At 36.8% G+C, this 17,793-nt stretch overlaps 1 long non-coding RNA gene across 1 annotated transcript; it reads right to left on the bottom strand.

The window, feature by feature from the left end:
• Window positions 1-1,104: 1,104 nt before the first annotated feature.
• On the bottom strand, window positions 1,105-2,229 carry LOC125869102 (uncharacterized). Its single transcript, XR_007446774.1, has 3 exons — window positions 2,135-2,229; window positions 1,407-1,487; window positions 1,105-1,318 (listed from the first exon to the last, which is right to left on the bottom strand). It is a non-coding gene; the product is annotated as an uncharacterized LOC125869102 (long non-coding RNA).
• Between the last annotated feature and the right edge of the window lie 15,564 nt (window positions 2,230-17,793).

Genomic DNA, 17,793 nt, shown 5'->3' with positions numbered 1-17,793 from the left:
ATATATAGGGTGTTTGGTTTGGTTCGATTATTGGTCAAAATAAAAATCAAACCAACTTAATCGGTTTTAAAATTATCAAAATCAAACCAAACCAAACCAAATATAATATACATTTATCGGTTTAGTGGTTATTAGTTTAGGTTTGGTTTGGTTCGGTTATTCGGTTATTAACCATACACAAAAATAAAAGAAACAATTCATTCAAAATGTGACAACAATCCATTAAAAACGAAAAATAGTTAGATACTAAACTTTCGATCACTAAATTTACCATCAATAAAGCTTTAAAATTCACTATATTGGTCTAGAAGGAAGAAACAATAACATTTTTAGTTCCACAAAGAATTGTCATAGACACTCATATACATGAAATCAATAAGATAAATGTTTCATCTTGGGCATTTTTGCTTTTAATAAGTAAATTATAAAGAAATTTTAATGAAAATATGTATAAGATCTTTAAAATTGTTTATAAAACTATATATTAAGTATGTATATTAATAAAATATATGTATATAATTCATCGGTTTGGTTCGGTTATTTCTTCGGTTTTTTCGAATATAACCATAACCAAACCAACTACTATCGGTTTTCAAAAATCTAAAACCAAACCAAACCAAATCAAACCCAAATAGAATCGGTTTGGTTCAGTTTTTTGGTTTGGATCGATTTTTATCCAAACTGTGAACACCCCTATATATATATGTATACTAGATCGGTATGGCCTGTGCTAGCATGGGCCCGGCATGTAATTGGTGCAAATTTGAAAATTTTATTCAAAAAGATGAAATGATGTAAAGAAAATTCAAACGGTTGGATAAACTCAGCTATACCCGTATAAGAAGCAATGTTGTCTTTGATCAAACATACATATGATATTAGAAGCTAAGAGAATAAATTTCCGACTTTATTAGATGAATTGTAGTAGGAAATGATCAAACTTAAAAGTGTAAATTTTCTGAACATGCTTAGAAGGAAAAACACTTGCTGTCAAAATATTCAAGAACTGTCCCCAAATAAAACGGTACTAAACTCCCATCGAAATATAAAATATAAGTAATCCATATATGAATTAAAAAGTGAAGAAAATTGAAGCCTTTAGATTTAGATTAATAAAGGAACAATCTAACATAATACTCATGGTTTCTATTTCCTCACCAATCGTGAAACATAGAAGAAACAATCTTACATCAACAATACTCGTGGTTTTTATTTCCTCACCAATCGTGAAACATAGTCACAATTCCCGTTTTGCCTTTGCTATAGTGAATCTTCTCAATGATTTCAACACTTGCAATTGTCACTTCCTTGTAGTTCTCTTCATTAAATATGCACATAGAAGAATTAGAAAGAAATGTACAAAATTTTCAGAAGCAATATTCAACAACCCATTGGGATGTGCTAACCTCGGCAACCTAAATCTTGCTAACTTTCACTTTCATGCTCCGCTCCAAGATCAAAGTGTCTTGCGCATCAAACATCTATTCCTGAAAGTACCATGTATTTAAGAAATATTGTTATGAAATAAACTATGACATCTTATTTCCTCAATTGAGTAGATATCAGGGCTAGAGGTTTAATTAGCAATTAATACCACATTAAAGAGAACAAGAATGATCTTCTCCATGAAATTATTGTTACACCATATAGAAGAAACAATTTTAGTCTCAAGTCCATGTCACATGCTGGGCAAATTAACTTGCAACACTCTTATCTCCTTTTCATGTTGAAAGTAATCAAAAGGTGGTTTCATTATTGATCAACTCTTCGAATATAGAAACTGGAGTACCTTTGTAAAGGGAATGATTCTTTATTTAGGATCTTCACAATGTGATATCAAACAAACACTATCATACAAAGAATCAAATACTTAGTACCAAAGCTAATATATGCATTATTTTCTCTAATACCTTTTACCAAACAATCCTTATATATCATCATCTCAAATTACCACCGTCAATAACAAATCATCTATATTTATTTAACCATCAATGTCCTCAATAGATACTTTAATCTATAATATGTGTGGAATACCTAAATACATTGTCTATTAGAGCTATTCATATTTAAATACTTTTAGAGAACATATAACCAAAACAAATATTTGTATCTGAAGCAGACATCACAAGTACACCTGAATTCATTGTTCCAACTGAGAAGGAGTTGTAGTCCCAAGCTCAACCTTTTCCATTTCAAACCAACAATATATAAAGAGCATTCGAGGTACCTTCAAAACGCAAGTGAACCATATTCAACTAAATAAACTGAAATTAGCAAGTCATAAAACAGAAGTTAGAGTGATTTCACCTATTGCACAAATATTTCCTTATTTCAGGAAAAAAAATAACAAATGAATAGTTTCGAGTCTCAATTTCAACGTTTAAGATCACTAATGGAGACAATTAAGAGATTCTATCTTGGTATGATCATAACACAAAGTTAAAGGGAACTGAGATAATGACACAATCATTATATAAGGCTAGGCACTATTCACTATTTCTAGTTGTTTGCCTTAGGCTGAGATTTTGTACCAGCACCAATATGTTTTCAAGTTGCACTGATTAAGAGATTATGTAAACATTTAGTAATCTAATTAACTATATTTAGTTCCGTATTTTTTCTTGGTGAAAGTATATATTATAGAAAGTGAAATTACATTTGAGGGAAAAGCAAGAATTTGAAATCAAGGTAGAAATTGAAATAATTAGAACACATAAATATCACTCTAATGTTGTGAATCTTAAGAGAGAATAGTACTCAAAAGATCTCTATGATTAGTTATTCACAATTTTCACAACGGAAAGATAAAAACCTACTATCATAAACAAAGTTCAACATTTACACCAATCATCCCATGTTATTGATTTCTAAGTATCATCATACAAACTTTCCTTTACATGTACCAAATAAGAACTTAAACAGTTTGATCTATCAATCATAATCAATATATGGGCAAAACTAAGAAAATAAAAATGCAACAAAAACACTCAATAAACATAGACAAATAAATGTCAAATTGATACCGAAGTTCAGAAAATAAAAACGAAAGAGATTTATATGGCAGTAACGGACAACTTATATCCGGTTACCTCAGACGGAATTTTTTTTTCTATACTGACAGAAGTGTTTCTCTCTGATTCATCGGTAAACATAATTTGATAATCTGATTTTAATTTTGAATCCCAATTCCACTCCAACAGTCCTTTGCAAGGAACCACTCACCTTCAAGATACTTTCTCCAACCTGTATGGAAGTTTCAAAACAAAACACGCATAAAAAGTAAATTAAAACAGTACCTCAAGGAAAAAAATAAATAAATCCAAAAATTTGATGGAAAAGGCTAGCAATTTATGATCAGAACAAAAATTATCTCCAAAGTTGTCAAATGTGAAACTTCACCACAAAATTATCGCAAATCACCCTTCCCGACACACTGCTGAACCTGAATCTGGAGATTGAGAGAGAGAGAGACAAAGATTAGGACAACATAAGAATAAAAAAATAGTAAATATTTTCTGCCGATCAGTAATGAGTGTGCTCCTCTATCTACCCTTCACTTAAATATGAAGCTTTTGTCGACAATAGGGTCTAAACTCATGACGCGCACTTAATTCACACATCACATATATTGCGCTCTTTTGCAACTACACCAAAGTGCTAGGGGTAACTTTGACGCGCACTTAATGTTGTGCTCTTTTGCAACTACACTAAAGTGCTAGGGGTAACTTTGAGACATTAACTGAGCCACTAAAAATAGAAACAAAGAATTAACTAAAAAAAATAGGACAAACTTGATTTGACTGCTTAGAATTAAATACACATACATAATACAATGCAACAACCACTACAAATGCAAGACCTAGAGAATATAACCCTTTATTAATCTGTAGATAAAATGATTGTTGACACCCAATTTTGACCCTCCACAATATAAACTAATCGTTTTGAGCTTCTCTAATTTCAAACGATTTAAAATAATTAGTTTTATAAAATTTCCATAAAATAATAATATAGTTTGCAAGATTTTTAATAGTTTTGTCACTTTTCATAATTTTTAGATAATATATATGTTTTACATAATTATGTATATAATTAGTATATTTTATGATTGTTCAAAAATCATCTCAAAAAGATTTTTTTATTTTGAATATTTTATTAGTGATGGTTGTAATTTTGAATTAATGAGTCTTATGAAATTCAAAATACTTTCAAGTTGTTTTTAGAGTAATTTTATCATTTTAAATAATTTTAAATAATAAATATGTATATTTTCATAATCACGATGTTTTATAAATATTTGAAAATCATCACAAAGCTTTTACATTTTAGTTAAATATTTTATTAGTTTACTTAAAGTTATAGTCATAATTTCAAGTTAATTAGTTTGCAATTAATTATTTTACAATAGAAGTAATTATTATATTTCGTTAAGATTAAGAAGCTCGTTAATTAAATAATATTTATTCGTCTAAATTAAACTCAATATGTTTATCTCTTAAAAGATCTAACCCCTTTTTCTTATTTGGGCCAACTTTCAGCAACCCAAGCCCATTCCAACATAAATTCAGCCCACCCAAGTTATTTCTAGCAATACCATACATACATACAATCACACAGCAATTCCAAAACAAACCCAGAAACCAAAATCCCATCACCACACGCCCAAACCAGACGACTCCACCCCTGTCCATTGCGCTCTTCTTCTTCACGTGAAGATCCAAATCCAGCGAGCAAATCGCACTGCAAACCTGAAAATCACATCCAAACCCATACCCTAGCATCCCCAATGTCAAACCCTCACGTCTCTTTCCCCCATTTCTAAGGGATTTTCAAATTCCTTCCACTGTTATCTTGAAAAGAGGCAGAGGAGTCCGAATTTAAAATTGAAAAATTCACCCGATTTTCCCAGATTTTCTAGCTATATAATCATCTCTTTGATCACTGTTTGTTGGAGGAGAGAAAATTTTTCTGGAACAATTGACTTTACGCTTGAGAAATTTTGAATGCATTTTTAGTTCTAGGTTCTAAAAGGGTCTTCAGCTAAAATTGGTTTGGATATTTTGATTTTATCGCTTGAGGTTTGAAGTCGGTGTTGAGGTTGTTCTTAGGCTCATATTGGTCTCAGTTCGCTGCCCAGAAAGAGGTAAATCCTTTCTTGGCTTCATTTAAATCCAGTTCTTCTATGTTATTTTGTTTATGATGTGTTATTGGTTGTGTCTTGTGTTCCGTTTATACGTTAACTTCGTTTTGGTCTCTATATGTTAGGATTTGGTTAATGAGTTTTAGCTAGTAACATCCTTTCTTTCTATATAAGTATTATTTATGTATAAATTCTGTTTAGAGTTGGCTTAGTGTTATTTCCGAGCATGTTCGATCTCTTCATGCTTGACCATGAATTCTCCACGGTTCAATTCTTTTATGTTGTATTACCTCATTTTCGTCTTTAGTGGAATACAAAAAAAAAAAGATCTTTCTAGTTGTCTGTGGAAAATGTTCTTATCTATGGTATTTTGTTGTGTTCGGGTAATATAATCATCTCATGGTATAGTTTCCGCTTATCTAAAGAGTGTGGGATTCTTTTCCTTTATATTGTATCCTTACTTGTTCCATCTCGCCTCTTATGAGCTGGTAATATTTGCTTAGTTTCTCTATGGCTTACTATTTTGAAGATTTCTATCCTGCGTAGGTGTTAGTTTTCATGTTTGTTATTTGTAGCTTCTCTTGAGTGGTTACACTTTGTTTTCCTCTTATTTTATTTTCTAAATGAAGGGTTAGGACCAGCAATAAGCTGTTGCCCAGAATGTCGGCATTTGGAAATTATATTTTGTTCCCAACTCGAGTCATGCCTGCTCATTTCTTATTGCGCATACCATTTACATGATTATCTGTGGCTTGCATTAGTAAAGTTTTCCTAAAGATGCTTTAAATTTCAAGTGTATATTATCCATGTAGCCTTGTGAAGTTTGAATGTGTGTCTGTCAAGTCTCATAGTCTGTGGGTATGGAATTTGTTTGGTTTAGTTTCTTAGTTTGATGAGTGTTTGTTGTTGAAGTTTTGGTAAGTGATATAGTGAAGGCATCTTGGCGAAATTATTCCTTACCCGAGTTATTATCTTCTCGACTATAAAATTGCACTAGTAGATCCTTGGTAATCGTGACCATTATGTTTTTGAACGATTTTATTGGCACCTCAATTAACTTTAATTATAGATGTTTTAGGAAGAAAACATCTAGTTACAGTAATAGTTCACTATTGTGAATTTATAATTTGTGCTTTGTCTTCATGTGGTGATATTTTGTTTCATCTTTTTTGTATTGATTCGTTATGATCCATTCCTCTGTACTAATCGTTTTCATCTTGTTTTCTTTGCATAAATTCCCTCGGATCGAGTTCTTCGGACTCTTCTTTGCCTTGTATTTTGAGTTGGGGTTGAAACCCAATGCTTTCCCTAATTTTTTTGAGTCAGCCCCTACACATTCGGAAGCTGTTACATGTCCTGGAGACCCAATATGTTACTGAAAATTAATTCAAAGCCCAAGAAATGAGTTGTATACAATATGTATACAACAGTATACACTTATTGTACAGCAAACACAGGCCAAAAAATGCAAAAATACAAAGATGAGGTGAAAAACGGGTGTTTGGAAGCAAGATATACACGAAAAACACCTATACACACACCGATATACACTGATATACACCACGTGTATACAAAAATGGGAATTGGGTTAAGCCCAATAGTGGCAGCGAATTTCGCCCAAAAAGGGCCCAAATTCATTTCTCCTTTACTTCTAAATTATTTAATTGTCCTTATTTATTGTTTGTTTGTATTATCATTAACTCTAACTTTAGAATTGTTAATTAACTTAATCGAATTCCCCAAAAGACAAACTATTTCTCTATGTTGTTTTATTTCCAACAAATCTCATTTTATCAACTCTCGCATTTTCATTTATAATCTTTAGTCAAACAAAATTTTTATAGTTGTTTTTTTATAAACCAAAAAAAAATGGTGACTCAAATAGAAACCAATTAATTTAGTTTCGTTAAAATTCAAATTACTTGTCTCTCATTCGAATGTTTCAATTAAAGGTCCCATTTTCTTAAAATAAATAAATAAATAAATAAATAAATTTTGCTCTTTGTTTAATTATTTTTTTGAAGTTAATCTAATAATGTAAAATATTATTATAAATACTTACTTAGTCATTTTCTCAAGAAGGTTAGTCAAAACTTTTATTCTTCAATTAATTTAAAATGATTTTCATGCTTTAATGTGTATAATTGGTTCAAGTTATTTTAAAAAATGAATAAAATAAATTCCAATTAATCTAGTATTATTAATATTCTAATCACTTATTTTCGAGTCAAATGTTTCATTTTGTATCTCTTTTCTCTAAAAATAAAAAAATAAAAAAATGTGTCATCTATGTAATTATTTTCTCAAAATTAATCAAATAGTGTAAATTATTATTTTCTTATGTTAAATCACTTTTTTCCAAAAATAGTCAAATATTTAATTAAGTCACAGGTCAATCGCATGTTAGCGGACATTTCGAATGCTTAAACCCTTCTCGAAGTGTAAATTGAACCCCGAACCCTCTTTGGTATTTTCAAATGATTTTTTCTGTTTAAATCTTTGAAAATTATAAGTTTTCTTAATTTCTTTAAAAAATTAATTGGCGACTCTTTTTAAGTATTTTTCTTTTAGTGTTTTATACTTAGAATATTTCAAATAGTGATTTTGCTAAGGTTAGTAAAATTACGGCACAACAGAAATGACGACTCTGCTGGGGATTTTTAATTAAGTTCTAACAATAAGATTTGACTTGTTTGACTAATTATGTTAATTGCTAAATTGTTTATCTGCTCTCAACGTGTTTAAACTGTTGTAACTGTCATTGCATTTCATGACATCTTCTCTTGTATGTATAGTATATTAAAGGACGGTTTTGCGGAATCGCAATCAAACTTTTTTATACTCAACCGTCTTTCGGAATGATCGGCAATTTATTGGTTCGTCATGCGTCCAATGGTTGTCGTGAATTCCAGCCTAAGTTGTCCACTTGGGTTCCCGGTCTTTCAAAAGCCACTCTTAGTCAACTAGCGTAAAGCGAAATCAAATCTCAATTTTTAGCGCATTTTGAACTAAGTCGACCCAACACCCAAGGCGTGTTGGGCCCATTAGAAGCCCACCTTGTGTTTATTTGGCCCATTTGCCAATAAAAGACAATCATGCTTACGTGTTTAATTGAAGGATGTATATGTCATTTTTAAACAAATCAATTATCAAATGGGGTGGGGGTTAACTTACCTTTTTCTATTTTTTTTAGGATGAATCCAGTACATGAGCCTCTGAGAACCCGAATGGTGACCATACCACATCCATACCTACAAGTTTGGTGGAAATGTATGAACATAGAAGACAAGAAGATAGTCCAAAGACACATAGGCCATCTCTCGTCATTAATGGAAATGGTGGCTTATCCCGACTTGATTGAGACAATGGTTAAATTTTGGGACATCGATAACATGGTGTTTCGGTTCGAGGAAGTGGAAATGACGCCGACTATTGAAGAAATCCTTGCTAGTTACGAAAGTGTTAGTATGTGCAACAAAAGGAGGTTCAAACCCGATACAGATCTCCTTTTCCCCAAAACATGGGATTTTATCAAAATTAGAGAAAAACTATCACTCGTCAAAGCCGATTGGATGGACAGAATGCCCAGGCCAAACATTCCACTTCGAAAGCTTTATTACCGATTCGGACGTGCAAGAGCCTATGAAAAGTTCAAAGAAGAGTTTGTCTTAGTAGAAAAATGGAAAGAGACACATCCTCTTGCCTTTGCAATATGCCTACTTGGGACAATGGTATTTTCCCAAGGACCAAACTACACTATTCATCCAAGTGTAGTACTGGTCACTCATGCTATCTTTTATGGAGTGGGTTACGGGTCGACAACCAAGTACTACACTTTGGCGCCCATGATTTTGGCCGACATTTATAGGGCTTTAGACAAGTGTCAAAGTGGAGATCGCTTCTTTCAAGGTTGCAACCTGATATTTCAATGGTGGATGATGAGACACTTGATCAAAGATTATAATCCAATAGAACCAGACCCCTTGGAAAGATCAAACAGACTTGAAAGTCATGATTGGTGGTGCAACGTAATCATTTCAACAGGACTAGAGGCCAAGAATTTTGGTTCCCGAGACTTTAGGGTTTGAGAAAGGAGAATGTGCAGTGGTCGGTCCAATGCTTGGTAGTAACAAAACAAATGGTGATCCGAAGTGGAAAGGCCCCCTACTTGATATTTGCTGGGTTGAGAGGAACTCGGTCATATGCTCCTTCTTGAGTACTTAGACAACTGGGAGGGAGGCAAGAGATTCCCTAAATTGCGGACTTGAGGAAATTTGCAACCGATCATGAAAATAGACGGATCTCTTATGCTGAAGACATACGTAGAGCATAGAAGACTCGAAGGGTATTAGGTGAACCAGTACCAAACAGGTTCCGCCCCGAATGTTCTAAGGACTACAATGAGTGGTTAAAGAAAAGCCTCGCCGGAACTATCGAGCCTGATCCAAATGTTCCCCATATTATTGCAGATGTTGGGGCCAAACACCAAATTCGGCTTCATCAACTCCAAGAGAAGTATGACAAGAATGAGTTGGATCATCAACGCCGATATTCAGAAGACGCCAGAGTCATAGCTCAGTTGAAGAAAGAGTTACAAAGAGCAAGGCAATGCATATCAGAATTAGACGACAACATGGAACAACAGATTGAGTCGGTCGAGAGGTTCAGACACCAAGAAGGGGCTCGGTTGGCTAGAGATTACCTATGGGCAAGCAGATATGCTATGTGGGAAGAAGTCAGCATCGCCAAAAGGACCAGACTTGGTGAAGGATCAGGATGAGCTTGAAGTTTGTTATCATCCCCTGCGTGGGATTGCTTTATTTGTACTTTGCTTTGTAATTTACTTTTCGAACTCACTTCCCAAATTTTTATGTTTGTCAAATATTTTGAATGCTATTAATGAAATATTTTGGGGATAATGAATTGACTTAAAAAGACATATACATCCTTCAATTCACTAGGCCTACCCTTGGCACAAAAGGGTCACATGCATGTTTAGGACGCGATTTTATCTGTTTACTTGTGTGCTTTAACTGTTTCTGTGGTATGTTGCTTTGAATGAGGACATTTTTAGCCCACTCCTTTTCAAAAATTTCTGAAAATCTCTACAATGCTGAGTACAAGTCACTACAAAAAATTCGACCAAAATATCACAAGTCTTGAGTTTCTCAGCCAAAAAATAAAATCCTGCTACGAAATCCTAAAACATTACTCTATTATCTCAGGAAAGGTAAAATTGCTGCTAAGATGGAAAAAGAGAAGGGTATCGACATAGAGCTAACTGAGGAGGATTTGAGGATGAAATTACAGCGGCTCAGACAACATATCCAAGAAACCAGAGAAAGGAGAAAAGAAGTGGAGTTTGCCACCGCGGTGGCATGAGCAGCAAATGTGGCACTAGACGCGGAATTGGCAGCAAAGATGACAAAATGTGTTGTTATAGATGGAGAGACAGTTGTTGTGCGGAAGAAGCGCGATGCCTTCAAAGATATAACCGTGATGGTTCGGAAGCCACTTGGAAAACACTCTTTCTTCAACCAAGAGACCAACATCAATAGTCCCGAAGGCACCGGACCTGAAGCTAATGAAGAAGATACTTGGGAGGAAATTGTCTATAGGCCTCATCTTCAGGGACGGTGGAAGGAAGGGAATGAGAAAACCACCCTCGAAGTATATGAGTTTACCCCCCGTGATTAATGCGACAATCAGAAAAGAATGGCTTGGGTGGAGGCACATTTTATCTTTTTGGAGCTTTATTGTCTGTTTTTCACTTTCCTTGTAATCTTCAAGAAATGAATGAACGAAAATGAAACTTCCTCTGTACTCGATCTACGTAGGGCCTGAATTCTCCTCAGGAGTACGTAGGCAGCCTTTTAAGGCCCGACTCCTATCTTTAAAATTTCCTTTTCCCCTTCATTCTACAAGGAAACATTGAGTTCAGATCAACAAATGCCCAGAGATGCAGCAAGAAGACCTTAGCTCAATGCAATTTAACCTTTCTGAGTCACCAACCTCAACATAAAAACGAGCAAATTTCTGCTTGTTCAAAAGTCAGTCCCATTATTCGTGGGTTATCATGTTCTCAAATAAAGCAACTTTTATGTATTTATTAGCTTTCTATGTAATATTTCGCATTATTTGTGCTGAATCAAAACTAACAGAAATGTCTTTGAGTTGTTTTTTTTCAACAGGTAGTTAGAACTAGTCTGTGTCGATAAGCTGGCTGATCATCCTTATTTCACTAGATCTAAAGGTCCTACAGATTCCTTCCCCAATTAAAGTTCACAAAAGGAAAAAGCAGAAATGGGCGATAACAACGAAAAAACCAGCCTTACTGATGTCGTGGTGGCTCAGCCCGCCCTTGCTGATCAGAATGAATTGATCCTGCAGCTGATGCAACAAATTGCTGAGATGAGGGTCGAGATGCAGAGAAAACACGATTTGCCTCCTCTGATTTTTGCTGTCAACGCTCAACCAGACGGAAGACCTCCAACTCAAACTCCCCCTCCTAACGTGGAACAAGCTCAGAACCCGTCTTCAAGTCCTGCTCGTAATCCCTCCATCATTGACCTTACCACCCAAAACCCCCATTACCCCTCAGCCTCTTATCAAACACCACTCCCTTATCAAAATACCAACTTTCAAGCACCACTCCCTCCCCCCAATGCAAACCACCAAACTGGCCTACCCCCTCACAACCAAAACGCTAATAACCCACACACTTCCATCATTTACCAAAACCAGTATACCAGCCCCCAGACTTTCCCCCACAACTATCACGCTCCTTTAAATGGCCAGAGTCCTTCTATTGCTCCACCACTACCGCAAAAGGCCACTTTCCAAATACCAGTCCCCAACGAGCATGACGCCCATGGTTCGGAGCTCGACTACTATGAGGATAGGGAAAGAGAGTGGAGGTCAAAGGAAGAGACCGCCAATATAGATATGAAGGAAGAAATTAGAAAAGCCATGAAGGAGTTGAACTGCATTCCTGAGGTCGCCGGGTTGAGTTACGAAGACCTGTGCATTCAGCCGAATTTGGACCTCCCGGAAGGGTTCAAGGTGCCGAAATTTGACATCTTCGGGGGAACGGGGAACCCATTAGCACACCTGAGGGCCTACTGTGACCAACTCGTAGGAGTTGGGAGAGACAAAGCTTTGTTAATGCAACTTTTTAGCCGAAGTTTGAGCAGAGAGGCTCTAGAGTGGTTTACGTCTCATGAAACGAGACAGTGGTCTTGTTGGAATGCTTTGGCTAAGGACTTCATCGAACGATTCACCTACAATGTGGAGATCGTTCCTGACCGTTATCCTTGGAGAAGATGAAACAAAAGCCAATAGAAAGTTACAGAAAATTTGCATATAGATGGCGGAAGGAGGAAGCTAGAGTTAGACCTCCAATGTCGGAAAAGAAAATCGTCGAAGTGTTTGTACGGGTGCAAGAGCCCGAATATTATGACAGAATCATGTTACTCGTTAGAGCAAAATATGCTGAGATAGTCAAGGTAGGTGAGACTATCGAAGATGGATTGAGAACCGGGAAGATTGCCCGTGTTGCTGTCTCGCTCAGATCTTCAGGTTTGTTGAAGAAGAAAAGAGAGGATGTGTCCTCTATCTCCTATGAGGGGAAGAAGACCCCAAGGAAAACCTCATCATACCAAGGTCGTTCTCGACCTTCACAGAGGTCACTCCGTTCATTAAAAGCCGAACAAAGTTGTTCGAGCGATTAACCACGACAGGATATATTCATCCAGTGGGGCCCAAGCTGGTTGATACTAACTCAAAGTTTTACAGACCCGACCAGAGGTGCGCGTATCACTCCAATAGTATTTCACATGATACCGAGGACTGTATCAACCTGAAACATAAAATCCAAGACTTGATCGATCAGAACGTGGTCTCTCTTCAGACGGTCGCGCCAATGTCAATAGTAATCCTCTGCCAAATCATGGAGGCGTCACTATTAATATGATAGATACAGATGATGATTGGTGCATGTCAAAGGCAATAGTTCCGATTGTTCCTGATGACTTGGAAAGGGCTGTAGCTTCGTTGAGCATTTGAGAGAAGAAAAAGTTTGTGATTCTGACACCTGAGAAGGCTGTTGCCTTGATGCCGAGAGAAACTCTTGCCCGACCAAAGTTCGTGATTGAAACGGCTGTTACCCAGGGTATGACCAAATCTGGCAGGTGCTACACGCCAGGGTGTGCAAAAGAAGGATCAGACTAAAAGGCCGATTAGTGAAGCCGAAGCCGAAGAGTTTTGGAGGAAGATGCAGCCGAAAGATTATACAATTATGAAGCATTTGGAGAAGACACCAGCTCAGATTTATGTGTGGGCTTTATTGATGAGTTCACAGTTGCATAGAACAGGCTTTGATGAGAGCTTTGGATGACACTTATGTGCCTGTGGGTACTAACAGCGACAATTTAACAGTCATGATACACCAGGTCATTCGGGGACATCGAATCAGCTTTTGTGACGAAGAGTTGCCCTTTGAAAGCAAGGTACACAACAAGGCTCTGCATGTCACCATCAAATGTCGAGATAAAATGATAAATTGTGTATTGGTCGATGATGGGTCCGGTCTCAACATCTGCCCGCTTTCGACTCTGAGGCAGCTGAAATCCGATTTGGGAAAGCTCCACCAGAATCAAGTCAAGGTGAGAGCCTTTGATGGAGTGCAAAGAGACACATTGGGTGCGGTAAACTTGGATATTCAGGTAGGTCCTGCAGAGTTTAATGTGGAGTTCCAGGTGTTGGATATCAACACTAGTTACAACCTGCTTTTGGGAAGACCGTTTATCCATATGGCCGGGGCTGTGCCGTCTACCCTTCATCAACTGTTAAAATTTGTTTGGAAGGACCAGGAATTGGTCATTTATGGTAAAGGGAGCCATTCCAATGGGTATGCACCGATCTTTAATGATATCTCTTGAGGTTGTGATTTCTACACGGTGGAGCTAGTAAACGCTACCGGTAATGACTTGGCTCCATACACCCCTATGCCTGCCATATACAAGATAGTTGCTACTGTCATGCTTCAGAACGGTTTAGAATCGAGTTTTGGGTTGGGAAAACACTGACAAGGAATTGTCAATCCTATTCAGATCCCCGCTAAAGGAGCAAAGTTTGGTTTGGGGTATGTCCTCACAGAGGCTAATGAAGAAGGGGTGAAGAGTAAAAATGTTGATCAAACATTTGGCCAGACCAATTCCTCATCTGTACCAGTCGTTCCCAGTGCGGGAGTATGCCATCGACAACTGTTTGGGGGAAGGAATCGGGGCCCTTTTTGAGGAGATCGATGTGGTCATCGAAAAAGAGGCTGGGATACCAGGTATCTGAGATTTCCTGGATACCAGGCCCTTTTTTGGACTTCCACACCACTCTTGATTTCCTGCTCATCTGGGTAGAAAGGACATGTGTTTTGTTTATTTTCAAAATCGATGGTAGTCCGGAAGAAACCCGAGACCCACCCTTTATCTAGTTTTACTTGTTTGAAGTTTTTAAATTCCCTTGCAATGTTTAAAAAAAGCGAAATGACCCTTAGTCATAGCCAAAGTTTGTGCTTATTTTTCAATCTAAATGAAAGCCTCTCTTATCGAAAATTTGTTTAATTATCTGTTTATATTTTACTTTCCTAACTTTGTTCGTTTATGATTTCAGTAATATTAATTTAAAACCTGCCAATGTCATGTCATGTCATGAATCGAGTGAACAAAATAAGGCAGGTGATGATGAGTGCGAGGAATACAGAGAAGAAAATGAGATACCCGAACATGTTGCTGAAGAGTTTCGACAATTCGAAAATCAATACAAGCCAAATTTGGAAGAAACCGAAGCTGTGAATCTCGGAGATGAGGAATGTGTTAAAGAAATAAGAATCAGTATCCATCTGACGGAGGCTCAAAGAAGAAAGTTAGTCCGTTTGCTCAGAGAGTACATTGATGTGTTTGCCTGGTCTTACAGAGATATGCCAGGATTGAGTACGAATATGGTGTCCCACAAGTTGCCGATTAACCCAGATTTCAGTCCAATAAAACAAAAGGCTCAAAAGTTCAAGCCTGAGTTGAGTTTGAAGATTAAAGAGGAGATTACAAAGCAGATCGAGTCCCAAGTAGTGGAAGTGATGCAGTATCCGACTTGGTTAGCTAATGTTGTTCCGGTTGCCAAGAAAGACGAAAAAATTAGAATTTGTGTTGACTATAGAGATCTCAACAAAGCTAGCCCGAAAGATAATTTTCCATTGCCAAACATTCGCATCCTTATTGATAACTGTGGTAAGCATGAGATGCAGTCGTTTGTGGATTGTTATGCGGGTTATCACCAGATCCTGATGGATGAAGAAAATGTAGAAAAAACAGTTTTCATCACTCCCTGGGGTGTATATCATTATTGAGTGATGCCTTTTGGTCTCAAGAATGCTGGTGCTACTTATATGAGGGCTATGACGACCATCTTTCACGATATGATGCACAATGAGATCGAGGTGTATGTAGATGATGTCATAATCAAGTCCCGCGAGAGTTCGAATCACTTGACTCACTTAAGGAAATTCTTTGATCGCTTGCGTAGATACAATTTGAAGTTGAATCCCGCCAAATGTGCTTTTGGAGTGCCAGCCGACAAGTTGTTGGGATTTATAGTCAGCCGAATGGGCATTGATCTTGACCCTTCCAAGATCAAGGCGATCCAAGAATTACCTCCTCCAAAGACCAAGAAAGAGGTGATGAGTTTTTTGGGAAGGTTGAACTATATCAGCTGGTTCATAGCTCAATCCACCGTGGTGTGTGAGCCCATCTTTAAGTTATTGAGAAAAGATGCCTCGACCAAGTGGATCGGAGAGTGTCAAACTGCTTTTGATGCCATCAAGAACTATTTGTCCAATCCGTCGGTGTTGGTCCCTCTGCGGGAAGGGAGTCCATTATTGCTATATTTGTCGATCTCGGATAACGCATTAGGATGCGTGCTTTGTCAACATGATGGGACTGGGAAGAAGGAACAAGTCATTTATTACTTGAGTAAAAAGTTCACTCCATATGAGGCTCGTTACACTCTTTTGGAGAGAACATGTTGTGCTTTGACTTGGATCACTCAAAAGTTGAGACATTATTTGTCTTCTTATACCACATACCTTATTTCCAGAATGGATCCGTTGAATTATATTTTCCAGAAAGCAATGCCGACCGGGAAGTTGGCCAAATGGCAAATGCTGTTAAGTGAGTTTGATATTGTATATGTGACTCATAAGGCGATAAAAGCACAAGCCTTAGCTGATCATCTTGCAGAGAATCCGGTTGATGAAGAGTATGAACCACTCAAGACTTATTTTCCCGATGAAGAAGTTGCATTCGTGGGTGAAGATATTTCTGAAGCGTACCCAGGTTGGAGAGTGTTTTTTGATGGAGCGGCAAATCACCAAGGAAAAGGTATTGGAGCAGTCTTAGTATCAAAATCTGGCCAGCACTATCCTATGGCGGCTAAACTCCAATTTAATTGCACGAACAATATAACCGAGTATGAAGCTTCCATCCTCGGTTTGAAGATGACCATCAATATGAATATTCATGAGCTGTTGGTTATTGGAGATTCAGATCTGCTGATTCACCAAGTTCAAGGAGAATGGGCCGTGAAGAACCCAAAGATCACACCGTACGTGCAATATATACAGAAATTGTGTAAGAGATTTCGCAAGATTGAATTCAGGCACACTCCCAGGACACAGAATGAGTTAGCCGATGCTCTTGCCACTATCGCCTCAATGATTAAACATCCAGATACAAGTTTTATCGATCCCTTGTGTAACATCCGACAATTTAAAATGAATATGAAGAAGCTTGAAATTGGAAGTAGTCATTTTTGGAAAAAAATTCAGAATCTGGAAATTCGGCCAAGTGTGGAAATCAGTGAGTTTTTGGCCAATTTTGAGCAGTCATAACTCCTAGCTCAGGATGATCCAGGAGTAGTTTCAGTTATGTTTGGAAAGCCCTTGGAACGATCTTTCCAACGCCATCGAGTTTGCTCGATTCCTAGTTCGTATGAGCGAGTTATGCCCTTTGAAAGTTAGGCAGTTGGCAGGGAGTCCGTCCGGAAATTAAACGGCATTTTGGTCTTTTCACAAATCATTTCTTTTGAGGTTATATTGTTGCGTTAGGCTGATTGTGGATCATTTTTGTTTTATTTTAAAAGAGTAAGAGTTAGGGTTCTTGAGTGAAGAAGAGTAGAAGAGAGAAATAAGAGAAGAAGAAGAAGAAGTGGGAGCTAGGGTTGTGGATGCAAGACGTTTTCTTCATCAAACTTCTTGGGGAATCTTAGTAAAGGTATGAGAGTTCTTTATCTAGGGCAAGCTATCACCCTAGAGCCAATTTCAAATGGTTTTCAACTTTTCCAAAGTTTGTGAAAAAGACTAATTTCTACTCAAACTCATGGGTTCTTGCATGAAACGATTTCAAATGATAAGTTATGATATTATTGATGTTTATTTGATGTTTTAAGATGAAAAACTCCATGAATCCTTGTATTCTACAAAACCCCAAAATGTGTTTATGAAGTGGGTCTATTTCTATAAATTCAAAGTTGATGGAATTATGTGTAAAGTGAATTGTATTGATATCTCTTGTGTTGTTTAATGTTTATTCATGATTAATTGTTGA

This window comes from Solanum stenotomum, chromosome 6 (assembly GCF_019186545.1).
Source record: "Solanum stenotomum isolate F172 chromosome 6, ASM1918654v1, whole genome shotgun sequence".
Taxonomy (NCBI): Eukaryota; Viridiplantae; Streptophyta; class Magnoliopsida; order Solanales; family Solanaceae; genus Solanum; species Solanum stenotomum.
Note: the sequence above shows the minus strand (reverse complement) of the source record. Positions and strands in the feature narration are given on the sequence as shown.